This window comes from Macrobrachium nipponense, chromosome 33 (assembly GCF_015104395.2).
Source record: "Macrobrachium nipponense isolate FS-2020 chromosome 33, ASM1510439v2, whole genome shotgun sequence".
NCBI lineage: Eukaryota > Metazoa > Arthropoda > Malacostraca > Decapoda > Palaemonidae > Macrobrachium > Macrobrachium nipponense.
Window position 1 is genome coordinate 5089323 of NC_087219.1, and position 21576 is coordinate 5110898.

A 21576-nucleotide genomic window follows, 5' to 3' on the forward strand; every position below is an offset into this window, starting at 1 on the left:
GTGGCTCGTGACTTAAATTAGTAGGGGTGCTACTTCAGAAAATTTTTAGGCATTATCTTATCTTCATATTGTGCACACACACAAAGAAAAGTCTGAACAAAATTTATTTTCAGGTTACATATAAATTGTTCCAGTCCAGCTTGACCCATTCATTTAAAAATTAAATAATTCTTCTTGTTTTATTTTGGGCAAAAAGATTAATAACTTTCTCCTTGATTTCTGGATGACTGGTGAGGAAATCTTTCTCCCTGATTCATGGTCACACACTGATACAAAATGTAAGCACGGAACTGGGTGAGTGGCAGTGCTTTTCTCCACTGTGGGCCCTCTTCCCTCCCCTCAGGCATGCATGCATGTGTAGAACAACCAAACACTGCGTCACTTGAACTATGAAGCACACAGATCCATACAAGCATTTTTGTAGTTCCTTCACAAATGAGATGATGAGATGAATGACAATGACCAATGACATTGTGAATGATTTATCATAGTACCAATATTATGTACACTTATTAAAGAAAGAAAAACCAAATTACTATGTTATTAATAAATTTTGAGTGAAAATGATATTGTCATGTTACAATAAAGTTTTATACATACTTACCTGACAGATATATACTTAGCTATAGACTCCGTCGTCTCCGACAGAATTTCAAATTTCGCGGCACACGCTACAGGTAGGTCAGGTGATCTACCGCCCTGCCCTGGGTGGCAGGACTAGGAACCATCCCCGTTTTCTAATCAGAATTCTTCTCTTCCACCTGCCTCCTGCGGGAGGCTGGGTGGGCTATTAATCGTATATATCTGTCAGGTAAGTATCATAACTTTATTGTAACATGACAATATCATTTTTATACATTCAACTTCCCTGCCAGATATATACTTAGCTGATTAGCACCCATTGGTTGTGGGTAAGAGACAGCTAACTACTGAAATAGACAGGTAAACAACATATGTTGTAGGTATTTATAAACCTTGGTTCCTACCTTATTAGGCTGAAGACTTCGCGGCTACTGCCTTGGAGTCTGCTTAGCCTCAAGAGCCTCAGCGAGATAATGATCTATGGCTAAGAGTTCTTGTGGGTCTGCCAATGGGGTCTTATCCACTTACTCGGCAGAGCCTAAAGGCCTTTCTCATTGGGTGCTATTCCACTAACATGACAATACACCTTGTTCAAGGAGCACAAAACCGATCCCGATCACCTGATCCTAACATCCCATGTTAGTTCTAAGATTGTAAGGAGTTATCCCCGAACTCCTCACAAACAACCAAAAACTCGAACATAATTACACTTTCATTACAAAATATAACAAAAAAAATTTTTGTACTTCCCCTAACTAGTCATACATACCCTTGATCCCCTACCAGCAATGACTCTGCTCCCGTGCGACAGTAGTGAGCTTGCTACTAGAAAAAAAACCAAGCACATATCTGACAAGAGGGTTTATGTACGATAAAAAACACATTAAGGATCAGTCTTTGCTCCAAGACCCAGTACTGTATCTGCTGATACAAAGGACCTAGCGAGAAGCACTTCTCATAGGTCACTCTCACGTCCTTCAGATAATGAGATGCAAACACTGAATTGCAACCTCCAATATGTAGTCTCAATGATATTCTTCAGAGACATATTCTTTTGGAACGCCAAAGACGTTGCACTACTGCTCTTACTTCATGCGTCTTGACCTTTAGAAGAGCCGAAGGATTCCTCCGAGAAGTTCTTGTGAGCGTCCGTAATCACGCTTCTCACAAAGAAAGCCAAGGCGTTCTTGGACATGAGTCGTTTGGGGTTCTTCACATGCACACCAAAGACCTTGTTGACAAGCTCCCATCTGCTCTCTTCCTCTCTAAATAGAATTTAAGAGCTCTCACTGGACAGAGAGATCTCTCTATCTCTCTGCCTACCAGGTTAGATAGGCCTTTTACCTCAAAACTTCTGGGCCAAGGTTTTGATGGGTTTTCGTTCTTTGCCAGAAACATTGTCTGGAAAGAACAGATGGCAGCATCCTCCTTTGAAACCCCTCCACCGTGGAATCCAGAGCGTGTAATTCGCTCGTCCTCTTGGCTGTAGCGAGAGCCACCAGGAACAAGCATTTCCTAGTGACGTCGCGGAAGGACGCCAGATGTAAAGGTTCGAATTTATCCGATGAAAGGAATTTCAGGACCACGTCTAGATTCCAACTAGGTGTTCTAGGAGTAGCTGCTTTCGAAGTCTCAAAAGATCTAATTAGATCGTGTAGATCTTTGTCGTTAGCAATGTCCAGGCCTCGATTCCTGAATACTGAAGACAGCATGCTTCGGTATCCTTTTATTGTCGAGACAGATAGGTGTGATTCCTCTCTCAGAAAGAGGAGGAAATCGGCAATATTCACTATAGAGGTACTGGAGGAGGACAGCTTCTGACCCTTACACCACCTCCTAAAGACTTCCCTTCGACTGGTAGACTCTTCTCGTCGAAGCTCTGCGGGCTCTAGCGATAGAGCCCGCAGCCTTGCGAGAAAAGCCTCTCGCTCTGACAAGTCTTTCGATAGTCGAAAGGCAGTCAGAGCGAGGACCTGGAGGTGTGATGATGAAACCTCTCGAAGTGGGTTGTCTGAGTAGATCGTGTCTGTTTGGAAGCGATCTGGGGAAGTCCACTATCCCACTCCAGTACCTCCGTGAACCATTCCTGGGCTGGCCAAAATGGGGCTATGAGTATCAACTTCGTGCTCTTCGAAGCTACGAACTTCCTGAGCACTTCCCCCACCCCCAGGATTTTGAACGGGGGAAAGGCGTAAGCGTCCACAACCCCGCCAACCAATCCATGAGAAACGCGTCTATTGCGAAGGCTCTCGGATCTTCTACTAGAGAGCAAAAGGTCTCTATTCTTTTGGAGAGGAACGTCGCAAACAGGTCTATGTGAGGTCTCCCCCACAGGGACCAAAGACTTTCGACACACTTCTTCGTGAAGAGTCCATTCTGTGGGAAGGACCTGGTTTCTCCTGCTCAGTCTGTCCGCTCTCACATTCTTGATCCCTTGAACAAACCTTGTGAGGAGAGTTATGCCTCTTTCTTCCGTCCAGGTTAACAGGTGTCTTGTCAACTGATAGAGGGAGAAAGAGTGCGTGCCTCCTTGCTTGCGTATGTAAGCCAGAGCCGTGGTGTTGTCCTGAGTTTATCTGTATCACCCCGTCTCTGACTATCTCTTCGAAGAACTTTAAGGCTAGGTGTATAGCCACAAGTTCCTTGCAATTGATGTGCCAGGACACCTGTTCCTTTGTCCAGGTGCCTGACACCTCCCTTGCTCCCAGCGTCGCTCCCCTCATTCCCGACTCCGAAGCGTCGGTAAACAACACTTGGTCTGGGTTCTGCAGAGCAAGCGATACGCCTTCGTTCTTTTGAAGCTGAGGGATCCACCACTTCATATGATCTTTTACTTCTTGTGGAAGTTGGAAGACGTCTGAGAGTTGACCCGTCTTCCAACTCCACACCTCTTTGAGGAAAAACTGAAGAGGGCGAGGTGAAGTCTCCTAGCGAGAAGAACTTTTCCAATGAGGACAGGGTCCCTAAAAGGCTCAGGTAATCCCTCGCTGAGCTGTTTCTTTAATCTTTCTAAAGGAGCTCGAGATTCTTCGACAAATCCTCGGAACGATTCTTTCTCCCGGCGAAGGATGATACCCGAAAACCCCAACCCCGAGAATACCATCTGAAGATCCCCAGAATAGACCAAGTTCTGGCTGGGGATCAGTTGTGACTTCTCGAGGTTGACGAGCAACCCTAGCGAATCTATCATGTTCCTTGTTGTACTTCTAAGTACCTCCAAGCACTGACTCTTCGACTTGGCCCTGATCAGCCAGTCGTCCAAGTAGAGGGAGATGTTTATCCCTCTAGGTGAAGCCATCTTGCTACATTCGCCATCAGGTGGTGAATACTTGTGGGGCTGTAGACAGTCCGAAGCACAGAGCCCTGAACTGAAAGATCTTGTCTCCTATCACAAAGCGAAGATATTTCTTTGACAAATGGTGAATGGGAACGTGGAAATAGGCGTCTTGCAGGTCCAGAGAGACCATCCAATCTCCTGGGCGAAGCGCCGACATTACAGAGGCGGACGTTTCCATACGAACTTCTTTTTCTGTACGAAGCGATTCAGAGCGCCTTACGTCCAGAACTGGCCTCCACCCCCCGATGCCTTTGGTACTAGAAAAAGGCGATTGTAAAATCCCGGGGAGTGTGGATCCTGCACAAGTTCGATGGCCTCTTTTTTCCCACATTTGCTCCACCATTTGAGGGAGAGTCTTTCGCATTAACGGGTCTCTGTACCTCGCTGACAGTTCCCGAGGCGTAGATGTTAGGGGCGGGCTGTCGTCGAAGGGGATTACATATCCCTTCTTCAGGACCGACACTGACCAAAGGTCGGCTCCCCTTTGTGCCCATACTCCTGCAAAGTTCAGGAGTCTGGCGCCCACTGGTGCTTGGAGGAGCAACGAGTCACTTCGATTTTCTTGAAGGGTGGTCTAAATGAAGACCTTCCTCTCTTTTCAGAGCTCTTCTTTCTGCAGGGGGACGAGCCGCTGCACCTCCACGAAAGGGCTGCTGAGTAGGACGAGATTCCTTCTTAACCGTTGACACTACCTCCCCGGCCGTCCTTTCTTGGACGTTTGCGTAAGTAGGTCTTGTGTCGCCTTCTCAGTTAGCGAGCGAGATATATCCTTCACTAACTGAGAAAGGAAACAGATGAAATCTGATAGAGGGGCGAACAGTAAGGCAGTCCTCTGGCTCGGAGAAACCCCTTTCGATAAAAGGGATCCATACACTGATCTCTTTTAAGGAGACCAGCAAAAACCAAAAAGGGAAGGCCACTTACCCGAACCGTCCTGTACTGCCTTGTCCAGCATGACAGGACGCTATGGAGAATTACTGGGTTTTTCAGAAACTCCGGATCCTTAGATTTGTTGGCCAGAACTCCGAGTGACCAATCCAGAAAATTGAACACCTCTAAAGTGACAAAAAGTCCCTTTAGAAAGTGGTTCAACTCTGAAGTGCTCCACGTCGCTCTGACCGATCCTAAGGAGTGACGTCTAGAGGCCTCCACTAAAACTGGAAAAGTCGGCATCTGCAGAGGCGGGTAAAGAAAGACCCATAGTCTCTCCTGTCCCATACCAAATACCTCTCTTCCCGTGCAATCTGGAAGGAGGCATGCAGAATACCGTCTTTCCTAACTCCTTCTTCTTGTCCATACCAAGAATCTAAAGAATGGAGTGCCTTCTTCATTGATATCGCAGGCTTCATTTTCAAAAAGGCTGACGATTTAGCCGTAGCTGAGCTCGAAAACAAGAGCGAACGAGGAGAAGGAGGAGCCGCAGGACTAAGAGAATCTCCAAACTCTTGTAGTAGTAATGAGGCCAAGACTTTATAACTAGAAAGTCCCTCATTAGCAGGAGGTTCGTCGTCAGACAACTCGTCTAACCCTCGATCAGACGAAGGAGAAAGTTCACGTTTGGAGGGAGAGTCCTTCCAAGACCTCCTATGTTCTGAAGGAGAGGAGCTCCTATTTGGCGAAGAGTCATAACCTCCAGGAACGAGTCCCCGACTCTTGACTCCTGGCTCTTTGGGACTCTTGCCTCTGACTCTGCCTCCTGGCTCCTGACTCCTGCCTCTGACTCCTGACTCCGGACTCCTGCCTCCTGAAGTCCGGATCTTGGCTCCTGCCTCCTGACTCCTGCCTCTTGGCTCCCTGGCTCCTGCCTCTTGGCTCCTGCTTCTGCCTTTTTTCTTTTTTTTTGGGGGGGGGCTCCTTGGCTCTTGGGCCTCCTGGCTATTGCCTCTTGCTGGATGCCTCACACTCTGGCTCTGGGCTCCTGCCCTCCTGGTTGACTCCTCACTCCTGGCTCTTGGCTCCTGCCTCCTGGGTGACTCTCACTCCTGGCCAAGGGTGCCAGACGTCTGATTGTTTCAATCCAGGTTCGTACCGGGAAACCTCACCTCAAGTAGGAGTATCGATCCTGGAGGTAGATACCTCCATACGTCTGGAGGATCTTTTAATAGGAAGGGAAGTGTCTTTCCTTCTAGGAGGCTCCTTTGACAGGACTCCTACAAACGACGAAATCTGTTCCTGCATCGCCATCATGAACCTCTTAGTAGCCTCCTCTTTATCCTCTTCGGGGAGGAGGGGAGGAGGAGGGGAGGAGTCCATAGCCTCCACCTCCTGCCTCCTTCTCACTCTGGTTGAAAGAATGGCTCTTCTTTTGCCTTCTTCACTCCCGATGGAGACTCCTCAGGGAAGTTTTCAGGGCTCGAGTCAATAGTCGGCGCCCTCCAACTCCTCTTGAGAGGCCGAGATCGATCGGAAATCTCTCCAATCACGTCTCGGTGATGAAGATCCCGACGACGAGAAACACTCACGTAGGACGCTTTTACAATAGCGGTCCTTGGCAGTCTGGGGTGTCACAGAAACCGCCGAAGGGACACCCCTGATCGGTGGGGATTCTCCACAACCTCCTTTCGGCTTTCGACATTCCTTCTCCTCTGGGCATGTGAGCTTGGAAGAGGTCTAGACCTAGGAGCGTTGCTGAGCCGACCAGATGCCCCCTCCACTACACTGGGGACACTCATATCACTGTCCACTGACAAATCACTAGCCTTACCTTGTATGGCAGCCATTTTGTTTTCCATCACTTTGAAGGCTGCTTTTAGATCTGCAAGTTCTTTCGCTGGATCTACAGGTTCTGCAATAGGAGAAGGGGCTGCAATGGAAGGAGAAGTAGCAATACTTACCCTTGGGGAAGATCCCAAGCTTGGAATTAGTTCAGATCTAGAACTACTTAAACTTCTATGAGAAGCCTTCCTCACTCTTTCTCTTTCTAACTTTTTTAAATAATTAGTTAGATTCTTCCATTCGTTCTCACTCAAGTTCTCACATTCCAGTTTCCACAATTCCTTACAAAAAAGAAGAAAAAAAGTATTAGTAAAAGAACATTCATACTCCCTGCACCTCTTGCATACCGTGTGAGGGTCTACCGAAGCTTTGCTTCGGCAACCTCACCTTACAGCCTACATTCACACAACGTCTCACAACCAATACCAGAGTCAGACATATTTAAAGAAAAATCCAAAATCAAGTCCACAAAACAGTCCACAAAAGCGTATGCCAATCCAACAATCCAGATACGTCACCAAAAGTCGGTCAAGAAGATCAATTGCCGGTGAAAAAAGAAAAACCAATCGAGAGGAACCAACAACAATGTTGATGGTCCGGGCGACAGAAGAATTCTGATTAGAAAACGGGGATGGTTCCTAGTCCTGCCACCCAGGGCAGGGCGGTAGATCACCTGACCTACCTGTAGCGTGTGCCGCGAAATTTGAAATTCTGTCGGAGACGACGGAGTCTATAGCTAAGTATATATCTGGCAGGGAAGTTGAATGTATAAAAACAGAGGTTGCTGCAGTTCCACTGTGCTTATACACAAGTCGCCACTGTTCCTGACTTAGGGCAGGGTGCCCTGACCTGGAAGGGGGGCTTTGCCCAACTTCGGACATCCCCTAAGTAACAAACTTCAAGCACATGAACTGGCCTTGGCTACTCTTTGAGGAATTTAAGGTTACGCCATCTTAGCTTAGACCTACATGTTTTTTGAAAAATTCGAAGCCATTTAGGCTAGACCTAGTACACTAAGCTGAGATAAAGATATTTGGCAGGTTTAGCTCATCACAATAGCTTATAGAGTTTACATCGTCTAAGCTTGGGTGCCAACAGGTTTACTGAAATTGGTATTTCTAAGCAACAGCTCTTCACAGACCATTACAGTGGTACCTCGAGATACGAAATTAATCCGTTCCGAGGCGGCCTTCGTATCATGAGCTTTACGTATCTTGGACCGCATTTTACATGTAAAATGTCTAATCCGTTCCAAGCTCTCCAAAAACACCACAGTAAATTCCATAATAAAGCTAAATTGACCTATAAACAATAAAATACTACAACAATTTGGACCATTCAATACCTAACTTAATACGTACTGCTAATATACCTGTAAATAATGTGTATTAGTGTTCATGGTATACAAGAAATACTGTACGTACATATGTACGTATGTAGTAAAATGTGGAAGCTTACCTTTCGAGTGAGGCTATCTCCAAAAGTGGCTTGAACCTCCAGCGAAGGAAACTCCACTTTTTACCAGAAACTTCACTAGAAAACTGCATGCACAATAGCATCCCAGGATGGCAAGCATGCTAGGGTAAATGGCGGAGCGGCGACATTGGGGCCACCGATCCTGAAATGCGGCCACCTTCCCGAAAAAGTACTTGAATTCACTGCCATGAGCATCAGCCAAGGGTTGTGGCCCATCCAGGCAGCACAACATGACCTCTATACCTACTCCTCTCCAAGTAGCAAGTGATTTCTCGTAAATTATGAAATAAATGGCATAATTCAAGTACTTTTTGGGGAAGTGGCTGCTATGTCGCTGCTCGGACATTTACATCCGACCAACTAAAAATAATGGTAAATTCTTCATAAGCAGCCAAAATACTGTAGGAAAAATCAAGGTAGATCTAAGTAATAGGCCTAGCTCTGCATAGGGAATTTCCATGGAAATATGACAATTTGTCGAAAATTGCATTTTTCCTAACTATACAAACCTGAGGTCCTTTAACAATAGGAAGGTAAACTAGCGGCAGCTGGGACGGTCGTAAGCTTCGAACAAGGGGAGACGGTAGTTAACTGCTTGTCCGATCGTGCGCAGTGCCCGCGCGCCCGAGAGGTGAAGAAATCACTTTTGCTTTAGGCCCATGCAAAAAGTTGCAGAGTGAGGGTGGCATGAGGTGGGACTATATGTAAAGGACCTCAGGTTTGTATAGTTAGGAAAAATGCAATTTTCGACAAATTGTCCATTTGTTTCCGATACGTTAATACAAACCCTCGGCTCCTTTAACAATAGGAAGAAGACTCACTTCTTGGTGGGAGGAATCCTTGGAGTCTTTTTGGTGAACAGACTGGTGTTCGTCCAACCCTGAGTGCCTCCCTGGTCGTAAGAGCAAGGGAGGGATCCAAACCTCTGTCCGATTGATCGGGGTGTGCACCGCAGGATCAATGGTCAGACCTCTGGGCCAAGTACTAAGAGAGAGGCAAGCGTATCTCTTCGTACCAGCAAGCAAGAACTTGTTCCTGTTTGCAAGAGACATCATAAAATGATGGGTTTGTCTCAATTTGGCATCCACTTCCTCCCCCTTGTTGGAAGGAAGTGGTGGAATTATTTACTCCTATCCCTACTGAAAGGGATAGGATGGTGCTCTATTGAGTAGCTCACCTGCATCTCGTCCTTACCCAGCAGGGTGACGACCGTGTCCCCTCTACCCAAAGGTAGAGGGAAGAAAAAGATGGGAAGAGGAGCCAGTCACACTCTCATCCTCATCCATTCTTACGGTCACACCAGGACTCGATGCTGTTCAGCCTGCGAGGGTCTGGGTTAACTACACACGTGTTGAGCAAACCACCACGGTTCCCAAGGAAAAAGATCCAAGGAACTGTGGGCAATATCCTGAAGGTAGAAGGAGGTGCATGCGGTCCGGTTGGACCAGGCGCCTGCCTTCATTACCTGCGCCGGACGGAGAAGTTCTTGCGGAACGCGAGAGAATGATGAAGAGGCGTCCACACTCATCCTGGGTGTCGAGTTTTCTTCAGAGACAGCTCCGTCCGCACCTTCACAGGACAAAGCAGCATAGCCTTCGTATCGGAGGCGGTGGCGGTGACGTCCATTAGGGAGGGTATTGTGAAGGACTCGAACCAATCGTCAGTTACCGAAGGGTTCTGAGTCTTCGCTACGAAGATCGGTACGAAATCGAGCGTCACAAATCCCCATCCCTTTGTGCTTGACTTCTCAAGAGAAGTCATGCAGTTACCTAAGACGAAAAGAAGGGAATAGTCGTATGACCTATCCCTCTTCTCGACTTTGGTTATGTACAGTATCATACTGACAAGCTATTAAGACGAAGTAATGATTGCTCTGGAACAACCGAACTAAGTCCACAGCATAGTTCGTAACTGACTCGGCGCTCTGACAGCTGCCGACTGACTGGTTCGGAATCAGTAGAGGACAAGTTGTCCAAGCATCCGTAAGTAAATTCACGTGACCTTCGCCCCTTTAAAGAGTTTATGCTGAGAGACCAAACAAATAAAATATTTGTTAGTCACCGATGCCGGACGGCGCGGCGATGATTCTCTTAATGCATAAGCTCAAAAGGCGAAAGTCAATTGCCTTCAAAAGACCGAGGTCCCTGATGGCAAGAAAATCTCATAGACGTTGAATCTCAGCTTAAGGAGAAACAACACTATGTGACGTTGAAGACGAAGGTAGGCAATGAATGCAACCTACGTCTTCCAGCTGAATCGAGAGAAGGAATCTCAAGATTCTAAACCTGTGCTTACAAATGACTGAAAACGCTAACCGCCATTTCATTGCTGTCCGTTGTGCAATGAAAGCGGGGCGTTCTTCAGTAATGAAACACAGGGGAGAGCCGCTTGAAGAACTGCTTCTCATGGGCTGAACGTTTGGAAGTAGAGCTGGCAGGTGTGGGAGTAGGCGATGTCTTTCAATACATCTGCTAATCCGGGGTGAACAATGAACAATTGTACACCTCCGAATACAAGATATTTTGAGGACAAACTCAGATTCCGCAAAAATCATTCGCATTATCGGGATACGATGCAGCAAGAGACTATTACAGAATTCTGTTACCGTGCGGTAAACAGAAAGATGAGAGTCGAATAGATATCTGTTTAAAATTCTCGCAATACCGAAGACGATGAATACTAGCGTTTCTCAGCAGTAGATGGTCATTCATGTATGCGAGAATCCCCGTTAATCAGAGACTTAAGTCCGTGATTGTTGGGCAGAGATACGGTTGTTATTCAATCAAAGCAGGCGAGAAAGACATAAACAACCGTCTATCTCAAAACGGCAGCTGATACTGAAATGCCTCGGGCAATTCAATACGCAGTAGCTGTCGCTGACTCGTCATCCTGAGTTGCCAAGTAATCCTTTCCACGAAGGAATGCGTTCGGCTAGAACCACCGAGCATAAAAAGATATGCTCGAGCAATTATATTTAAGCGAAACGAATTTCGGTAAATATAAAAGCTTAAATGGTGTTGTTGTGACAACACCATAAGTATTAAAATTGAATGGAAACTCCTGGGAGTTGCAGGCAACCCGGGTTGCAGTTCAATTAGAATACTTTTCGTCTAAGTCGCAATCCGTAGAATAACCAGGATATGCGCCTACCCCTCGGACCATTCAACTGCTTAGCAGAATCATGTCGCGAGGTTAATATACGTAGTATATTTGTAGGATTCTGAACAACGATCTCCATCCTAAATTCTTTCCTTCAAGAAAACAAAATAAGGATTGGAGATCGACCACCTTCGTTCTCTATTAAAGAGAGTGAAGGAGAAGTCTTCCTCGAAGGAAAGCTTCAATGGTGAACAGAATACTAAGACGATAGTTCCAGCCAAACTGGATATTCCCGTCCGTTCTTCTCTATTCCAGGTTGGTCGCCTACTGTGAGATAGTCTTCTTCAGCAGCATCTCTTCCTAATGCTAGAAATTCCAGGAATTCGAGCATAGGCGAGGTTCCCGATTATCGTGTAACATATCGGGGATTCTCGTCTCGCTCACTTTGGACCGTGGTCTCGCCTAAGTGTTTGGAGATCGTAAGAAACTCTAACACTCTGAATGCGCTAGAAATTCCGTAGAATTCTAAGCAGTCTGCGAAACCCCCACCGAATTCGTCAAACGATATCGGCTGGTGGTCCTCTCGATTCCCGTAGAAATCGAGAATGGGGCAGGATCCCTCCTCAACGACCGGGGCTTACGTCAGGTAGGACCCGAAGGTCCCCCCTGGTAGCGCAGTCCCCAACGTGGGATCCTACAGAGAAATCTCTGTAGGATCCTTCCCCTTTCCCTCGTAGCCGTAAGGAGAGAGGGAATGGGGGAGGAATTGGATACTCGCTCGCCTTCCCAGTGGAACTAGCAGTTGGAGAAGAGTAGGAGCAGCCTGGCCTCTCAGAGTCTGGGAAAACGTATCGTCAGGAGAAAACGTTTTCCCCGAGGAGGGTTACGAACTCTCACTGTAGGTAAGGGTCTGCCGCCACTGTGAACGTCGTCTGGGTGGGCTGATCGACACCTGACAGGAGAGAGCCGATACCGTCCTCCGACTCATTCCAGTCCTCGTCGATTGGTCGAAACCTCTCAGGAGGACCGAAGGAGTATTTAAATACGTGTCCGAAGACACGTAGAAACGCCGCTGTCGCAGTAGAGGAGGTGGAAGTAGCTTGATCGCCGGCCAGAACTGAGAGAGCCTTCTTGTCCGGAGACGAAGAGACTCTGGTTCAAGACAGAATCGGCAAGCTCCGATCGCGGCATACCCACCGTCGGTTGGGTTCCCTCTCGGGCCCCAAAACGACTCGGAAGCAGAGACATGGGCTCTGCTGGTGGGAGCGGCGATCCTTCCCCCCGGTCGTTGTGCTGACGAATCAGTGCAATAACCTGGTAAAGTTACTCTGAATCTCGGAAGTTACAGCGTCTTGAGGAGTAGGACCGTCCAGTCCCTCCAACAAGAGCAGCTCCCAGGACCCTCCCCTCCTTCAGAAGAAGGACCAGCAACAGATCCCTGACGGTGCCTTCCAAATCAATTGCGCGTACGTCCTGGTTGTCCTAAGACCAACCTGGCCGTGCGGCGTCGTGACGGGATCGTGAGCGGACGCATCTCTCACGATAACTCCTAATATACCCGCTCTTTCCCTGGCGTATGCCGAGGAAGTTTGAAGGTATCGGAGAGACAGAACTGACGCTACCCCATCTCCCCCTGACGGTCGCCTCCAATCACTTGCGCGTACGTCCTGGTTGGTCCTAAGACCATACGTGGCACGTGCGGCGTCGTGACGGGATCGTGAGCGGCGCACCTCTCACGATCACTCCTAGCTACCTTGCTCTTCCCGGTGTAGCCCGAGGAAGTTGAAGGTAGTGGAGAGACAGACCTGACGCTCCCCCCCAAGCTCGCTGGCAGGACCAGCGTACGTGGGTGGGGGGCTGCAGCCGATCACCAACCCGCGGTGGGGATCGATCTGCAGGCCTGGCCGTGCCGCTCACTGTGGCGAGCGGCTCGACTGAGCACGTCGACCCCGGCCCGGGTCCGTGCGTCAGACGAGCTGCTGCTGGTCACCGTATCCGCCCGGTCCCTGTGGAGCGGCGGTCAGGTGACCTGCAGAGCTCGCTTTGTTCGCCGTGAGACCGGTGAGCGTCCTCGCGGCACGTCAAAAACCGCTGGTACCAGCCGAGGCTTGGTACCGTCGGTCGAGGGGACCTGGGGGACCTCTTCCAGCCTCACCCGTGGTCCGGTCAGAGACCGTCACGTCCATCCGAGGTACCGGCTGGTCGCTGCGAGAGCGGCCGCTGCCTGGCGAGAGTCACCTGAGCGGCTCTCGACAGTCTTCTGCTCCGTGCCTCGGTCATGACGCTGAGCGAACTCAGGCGTCTTAACTTTGGCTGCACGGTCACCCGAAGGAGATCGTACATCGGAACTTCTCGCGGACGAGAAACCGAGCCGGTACCTGGCTTAGCAGCAGAGCTGCCAAGACCAGGCGAGGGTGTACCCGCGGTAGCCAGCACACCCTTGTCCCCGTCTTCTTCTTCTTCTCAGAAGGGGAGACGGGCCCCGTTCCCGAAGGAACAGGAGGACCAGCAGAAGAACCCCCCCGTCACACCGGAATGTGACGAGCCCCTTCGAAGTTCCCGAAGGAGTCTTCTTAGGGGGAATAACAAAACCCGGTTACCAGCTGGTCGCTGCGAGAGCGGGCCGCTGGCCCTGGCGAGAGTCACCTGAGCGGTTCTCGCCAGCCTTCTGCTCCGTGCCGTGGTCTTGGCGCCGAGCGAACTCTGGCGCCGAAACTTTGGCTGCACGGTCTCCCGAGGGAGAGCGTATACACTCGGGATCTCCCGCGAACGAGAGACCGAGCCGGAACCTGGCGTAGCGGCATCGCCGCTAGCACCAGGCGAGGAAGTACCAGAGCTAACCGATACTCCTCTGGTCCCCGTCTATCTCTTCCTTACGGAAGGGGAGACGGGCCCCGCTCCCGAAGGAGCAGGAGGACCAGCAGAAGGACCCCCCGATCCCACCGAGGTGGGACGGGCCCTTAGAAGTTCCCGAAGGAGACTTCTTAGGGGGGGGAGGCAGCCTTCTTCTTCTTCGGCTTATGGGCCTTAGAAGTCGAAGGGGAAGAGCAGCAACAGACGAAGACGAAGATGACATTCCTTCCTCTTCTTCGTCAGCTCACGCAGGACAGTCGTCAGGTCCTCCATCCAGGCCGGAGTCGGGCCTATTGCCGAAGCAACACGGCCCCGACTGCACCTGTCCGGAAGGACCTGGGACTGGGGAAGACACACCATGGGCAGGACAGCATGGACAGGCGCAGGAACCAGGAGCGACAGGAACAGCAACCAGCTCAGGAGCGGCAGGAACAGCGGCAGCGGTAAACACAGAAGGGACAGCCAAAAGCCAGTAGCGGGAACCACATCAGCGACAGGTACGGCAGGCCCAGCCATCGCCTCGTAGAATCATCGGCAGCCAGCGTGGTACTGGCGGCCGTCCAGGGCCGAGCTGCTGGAACAGCGGAAGTCTGGGGCAGGCAACACGAAGAAAACACAGGCGGCGGCGGCATACCCCTCCTCGGTACGGCGGCGACCGGCCCTAGAAGCGGCAGACGGCGTCACCGACACAGCATGGGGAGTGTAGACCAGCGGGGGGAAGCAGCATAAGCGGCCGTGAAGGTTGTAGTGGAGACCACTCCAAGGTCACCGCCCCAGACCTCGCTAGACTCTGCAGCAGATCGTGGATGCTAGGCACGCCCTGCAGCCGCAGTGGTCCATACCTGTCCAAGGTCGTCTCCCACGGCTGTAGCACCTGCGGTAGCACAGACAGATTAGTAAGAGGGGTTCCCTCACGCACGGGGGGGGAGACATGCCCCACCCCGAACGGAAGGAAGACCCCAAAAACAAAATACGAGGAAGCTGAGCGTGGGGCAGGAAAGAAGACGAAGAATCGGATACCAAGGGAGTCGCGGGAGAGCTTTCCGACGACTTCCTGGCAGACCTTCGCTTCCCCTACCCCCGCACAGCAGTGAAAAGTAATATGAAAATGAAACAGAATACTGCACTTGCGATTCACTTCATAGAACTTAAAGAGGGAAAAATCAATTCCCGGTAAGAGCGGAAACTTGATCCATAATAATATGATGCTATCATAAATATATAGAAAATGAACAACTGCACTTGCTATCACTTTCACAGCAATAAAATCGTAAGGATTATTCCCGGGGTAAGAGCGGAAATTATCAAAATAAATTTGATGCAATTAATAAATGAAAATGAAAAGAAAACTGCATTGCGAATCCACTTTCATTGCATTCTATTCATACAAAATAAGAGGCTCTTGCCGAGCGCAATCAAGCTCTCGGCAACGAACGCACAGGGCAAAAATATAATGAAAAATGATATTGTAATGATACAATTAAGTTTGTTCATACTTACCTGGCAGATATATATATAGCTGTATTTTTTCCGAATCCGACAGAAATTTAAACACTTACGACACGCAGTGGGAGTCAGGTGTTAGTACCCATTCCCGCCGCTGGGAGGCGGGTATCAGGAATCATTCCCATTTTCTATTCATAATTTTTATTTCCACTGTCTCCTGAGGGGAGGTGGGTGGGTACTTGATTATATATATCTGCCAGGTAAGTATGAACAAACTTAATTGTATCATTACAATATCATTTTGTTCATGAAACTTACCTGTCAGATATATATATAGCTGAATCCCACCTTTGGTGGTGGGAGTAGACAGAATAGAAGATTTTAGGAAAACATATATATGCAGATAATTGATATCTTGATTTTCCTTAACCTGTTAGAACATAGCTGACTTCGTGGTTACTGGCCCGCGTAAGTCTGCTTGTGCTACTAGAGTTGCCAGCGAGGTAGAGACCTATATAGCTGGTGCACTCCAGATGATCTGTCAACAGGGGCGAGACCACGACGTGACTAGACCATATTGACCATACCATGAGGGCTAAGAAGTAAAACTAAATATATATATAAAAATATATATCACCACCTGACCCACCTAGCCAAAGTTAAGGTGTAAGTTAACTAAGGCTTAAGAGTTAAGAAGTCACCGTTGTCGGCGACTCAACTACTAAATTAAGAGCTCTTCCTAACCATTTTCTACAGGATAGGATGAGTGGTACTTCTTGCCCCCAAGATTGTGTCTGCAGACACATATGGCCCTAGCGAGCAGCAGATCTCATATGCCATCTTCACATCTCGCAGGGAGTGTGAATTGAACACAGAGTTGCTTCGCTAAAACATGGTACTCAGGATGTTGCCGAGTGCCATGCTCTGTTGAAATGCTTCCGAGGCCGCGCCCTCACCTCGGAGCATCAAATCAAAAGATTTCAAATCTTTGTGCAAACACAAAGAAGGAGCTTTTTGAAAGACCTCCTTAACAATAAAGCCAGGGTGTTCTTCGATATGGGCAAGTCTGGTCTTTTCGGAACACTGCAGATTGTCCGTACGACTTCGACTTTCTTGAGTTTTATGTAGATAAAACTTGAGAGACCTGACAGGGCACAGGACTCTCTCTGGCTCCTGCCCACTAACTTGTGCCATCCTTGCTTCCAAGCTCCTGGCCCAAGGACAAAACGGGTTTCCATTCTTAGGCCATAACGAAAAGCTTAGAGAGCACACCGCCTTGTGTTCTCTAAAGTCAAAAACTTGTGACGATGGCTTAAAATCTCACTAAACCCTCTTTGTCGTATCTAGGGTGGTTAGAAAAATGCCTTCCTGATCACATGCAAGAAGTTAACAGGTAGGAGATGTTCGAATGCTTTGACATCAAGAACTTTCAGACTATGCTAAAGTTCCATATTGAAAGCTTCGATCTGGACATGCACCAGTCAGTCCGTCTGTACTAACGTCAGGTGACCGACCAATTGACCAGTCGACGAATCAAGGACAGCAAGGCTGTACCCTGAAGACCATAAGGCACTATTCTTCGCTGAAGGATGAGTGTTTGGACTGCCTGGCGATTCAAGCTAAGCAAACCTTGGGGGGTGTATCAACGCAACCCAACGTCGTTAGCGAATCAACTCCTGAGCCACTCCTGACTCGAGCTTCTGGTGCCAGGAGAAAGGAGCGAGGAGCAAAAAGGCGATTCAGTCCCCGAAGGACGAATGCCTGACAGTCCAACCTGGTCTCATGTTAAACGATCATCGGAGGTGTATAAACGCAACCGACTTCGTCAACAAGAAACTCAGGGCTACTATTATTGTCTCCTGATCTCGCACGAGTGTCTGACCCGAGAAAACAGGTGAGACAAAAAGTAGATGGTGAGCGAGTTTCGAGATTTCACAGAACTCAAAGATCGTTAAGGGCTTTGTTGTTTGACAGAAGCAAATCTCTGAGCCCAAAGGCCGTCAACAACATATTTGCGTATTCTTTAATAGTTGTGACTGCCAGCTTATCCCATTCTTCAAACGGAAAGGGAAGACTGCAATCTTATGCTGTCAACATCTCGATAGTCTGAACGTAGTCAGACTCAGAGCGGAGAGGTTATAGGTACCTTTCGTGTTAAAGGAGACCGACTCTCTCGGAAAAGGTCCTTGGAAGGACGTGACCTCTGTGAATCTAGGGTCTTGAAGGCCAACATGGGGCGATTAGCGTCATTGTCGCTCCCTGTGATGATATAAATCATCTTATTACATTTCCTAAGTGATTGAAAAAGGAGAAAAGAGACTAAACATCCATCCCCGTTCAATATCATAGGATGGCGTTTAATGTTACCGCTCCCGGATCGAGAACAAGGGAGCAGAGAAGAATAAGCCTCTTCGTCCTCAACCTAGCGAAGAGATGAATGAAAGGACGTCCCTAAAGTCTCCACAACTCTCAAGTCTCAACATACTTCTAAAGAAAGATTCCACTCGGAAGTCAGTAGTTGCTGCCTTCGATCGAGACGATTCGAACGGACTTTTGCAATCCTGTAACGAACCTCTAGAGGATCGTTCCATTCTACGCCTGTTGTTATAATGAGGCTCTTTCTCGTAAACCCGAACCGGGACCGAGAGAAGATACTTCCTAAGATATGAGAGAAGCTGTAGAAGATCAGAGTTTGATATGGACCATGGTTCCAAAAACTCGTTTCGAGGACTGGAGGGACGACTGAAAATTGCTTCCACTTCTTTCAGATTATGATCCAGGACATCTGAAACCCTCTCCAGATGTCCGGCAACTTCTTTCTATCACCTCAAGAGATACTTAACGCACCGAGAGATGTTCAGAATCATTCCTAGATCTTTAATAAAATTTCAGTTTCCCGGTAGAAAAAACGTACGTGTAGAGGTCTGAATTGCAGTCTATTCAGGGAAACAAACTTCTTTAGGAAGGAAATGGTCCCCAGCGAGCTCATCCATTCCCTCACACAGTATGTTACTTCCCTAATAAGGCTGCGCTTTGCCTAAGCAAGAGAGCATATAATAGTGCAATGTTGTGGTAGACTCGTAGTCCTATACCGTGCGGTAACGAGCACCGAAAGAGTAAGATATCTCTGTACTAGAACATATTAAGGCCAAACGAATGCAATGTTTATTCATGTAAGTAAAATCCCCTCAATCTTAGGCTAAAGTCCGTGATTGTAGGGCAGAGATACAGTTCGTCAGTCAATCCGCAGGAGAGAGAGACGTAACTGCCAGCACAGAGATACGGTTAGTCAGTCAATCCCGCAGGAGAGAGAGACTTAACCTACAGCGCATGACAGCGAACGAGTTGGTACTGGCTCGTTTGGACTGGAGGAGAGGAGTCAGAGGACAGTGACAGCAGCAGCTTACGATCGTCCGTCATCGTCGTCTCTTAACGTTTACTGCCTGGGTTGCCAGCTACCCTATTCTATGAAGAAAAAGGTTCGTTATTTTTAGCATAAAGAGACTCTCAAGCTGGTATATTTAAGCGAAACAGAAAACGCTAAATATATAGATGCGTTTGTGTCGTCAGAACACTACCATACAACGGTAAAAGATAAATCGGAAACTCCTGGAAGGCTGCAGGGATAACGATTAAATGTCCTTAAAATGGACCATAGACCTCTCGGTTGCCATCCGAAGAGGTAACTACAGCAAGCGTATATGACTTGAACCAACCAGAAATAAAATAACGCAAGGCAAAATATGAAATTATATCACAATAAAGTTTGTTCATACTTACCTGGCAGACATATATATAGCTGAATTCGGAAATACAGCTACATACATATCTGACAGGCAAGTTTCATGAACAAAACTTAGGAGAATCGAAGCAGTCAGCTCAAGCTCTTATGTTATTGGACATAAGCGTTCATTGACGTAGTCTACAAGTCTATTTCTTGTACGAGTCTGCGAATGACGAATGAGAGCTCTTCCGAATCTTGTCAATAAGAGCTTATTCGCTTACGCAATATCAAGTTAATGAGATGTTTGTCAATGAGAACTAACCCATTTACGGGACAAAGAGATATTTTGTCAATGAGGGGATACCCACTTACTTGACAAAACGATAGTATATTGTCAATGGGGAAAGTCACTGAATTGACAAAACGTAATCCAGGAAGTCGAGCATTTTATTTTCCGATTCCCGTCTCAAACGAGGAAGGGCAAGAATCCTGTTAAGAGACTGGGCTTACGTCAGGTATTACGACGATGTTCAATTCGGCAGCGTAGTCCCGACTAGGAACTAACAAAAACTATCATCTGAAAAGCCCTTTCAGATGGGCTAAAAAGCTGGCAAAATTATCCTGGGAAGAGGAAGAAACTCTCCAACCAGCTTCCTCTCCCGTATCACAACTAATGCCTGCTAAAGCTTAAAATTTATTGGCAGTATGGCAAAGGCAGTCCTGTCTTGCGCTTTCCTGAAGAGCGTACTTTTGATGAGTGCCTTTGCAAGAATCCTACTGAACGTTGCCGAGAGTCCTGACGTGCAGGACATCGAGCCTTTATAACCCGTAACTGCCTTATCGCAAAGTCTTGACTGCGGTAGTGGCAACTTAAATTTATTGGCAGAATGGCAAAGCTTGCGGTAGAGCAAACGAGAACTTCCCTTGAGCTTTCCTTAACTCCATCCACCTATGCGAAAAGCAATATTAATTGACAGAGACCTCTTGAATTCACGAAACCCGATGTCTTGCTGGGTTTCGAAGAAGTTGTCTGTTCACTTTAAGCTTACTCGGAAGCACTGCCTACTTCACATTCTTTGCAGGTGAGGTAGAAGGTATCATCGAAGGTAGAGGTAAAAATTCTTTAAGCCCAAATCTGAAACAAGAGCTTGAAGAGTTCAACAGAAACGTTCAGCCAGGCGCACACCAGGCGTGCGCTGGTGCACGCTCGGCGTCCCCTGGAGCCGCTCCGGCTTCCACTGGAGCGCGCTCGGCGTCCACTGGAGCGCGCTCGGCGTCCACTGGCGCGCATCTGCTCGGCGTCCACTGGCGGCGCTTGGCGTGCACCCGCGCGCCCCTGGCTTGGGCGTCCGCTCTCAAAAGCTTACTAAGCACCTCAGTGGCGTGGTTGGTTTGGTGTTTGCTTCACACCTCGGTGGTTCGCGCGGGTTCGATTCCCGGCCATTCCATTGAGGAGTGAGATGATGTATTCTGGTGATAGAAGTTCATTCTCGACGTGGTTCGGAAGTCACGTAAAGCCGTTGGTCCCGTTGCTGAATAACCACTGGTTCCATGCAACGTAAAAACACCATACAAACAAATCAAAAGCTTACTGCTACTATGACTTCTTTTACGTATTTCTCGGTGGAAAGACGGACACGAGTTCAGGCGACGTTCGCCTTCTTACTTCTCACTGAAACGCATAACGAGAGAGAGACAGAGAGAGGACGTGAAGCGTCCTCTTCTATAAAGCTTCTATTTAGAGGGCGCGAGTCCATCCGAAAGCTCCAACCCCTGCGCGGGGAGGACGCTTCGGAGACGAGAACAATCCTTCAGGATTCGTGCCACTCGTGCACGCACTTAGGCAGTCTGGGGATTTTCATCAGAAACTGCCGAAGGCACGCCAGATCGTTGGGGGTTCCTCGTAACCCTCCTTCGGCTTTCGACATGCCTCTCTCACTGGTTCTGGTGGGAGTCAGCAGAGGTCCCGGCCTAGAGGCGAAACAGCGGCCGATCTGACCGCACTCCAAACTACACAAGGGGTATCACTGCACTTCTGCACTTCACTTTTACTCTCTAAAGCAAGCACTTTCGATTCTAAGTTACGAATCGAAGGAGTATCAGAGAAAGGGCAATTTCTCTACAGACACTGCTTAGGGCCCGAAGGCAACACTGCAGGGTTAGGAGTAACAATTACAGAAGTAGCACTTCACAGCGAATGAAGGAGAGCGAGCACCTCTCGTAGACATATACATAGCCCGTAGGCCATACTACAGGGTTATGCAAAAATAAAGTCTACAGGAAGGTTAGCAGGTTCACTACCCTGACTTTTGTTACTGATTAATTGCGTACATACGAATCATAC

General features: G+C 48.3%; 1 protein-coding gene across 6 annotated transcripts in view; it reads right to left on the reverse strand.

Moving 5' to 3' along the window:
- Positions 1 to 21576, reverse strand: part of LOC135202932 (group XIIB secretory phospholipase A2-like protein) — a 43654-nt gene that overhangs the window by 10566 nt on the left and 11512 nt on the right. The window lies entirely within an intron of this gene.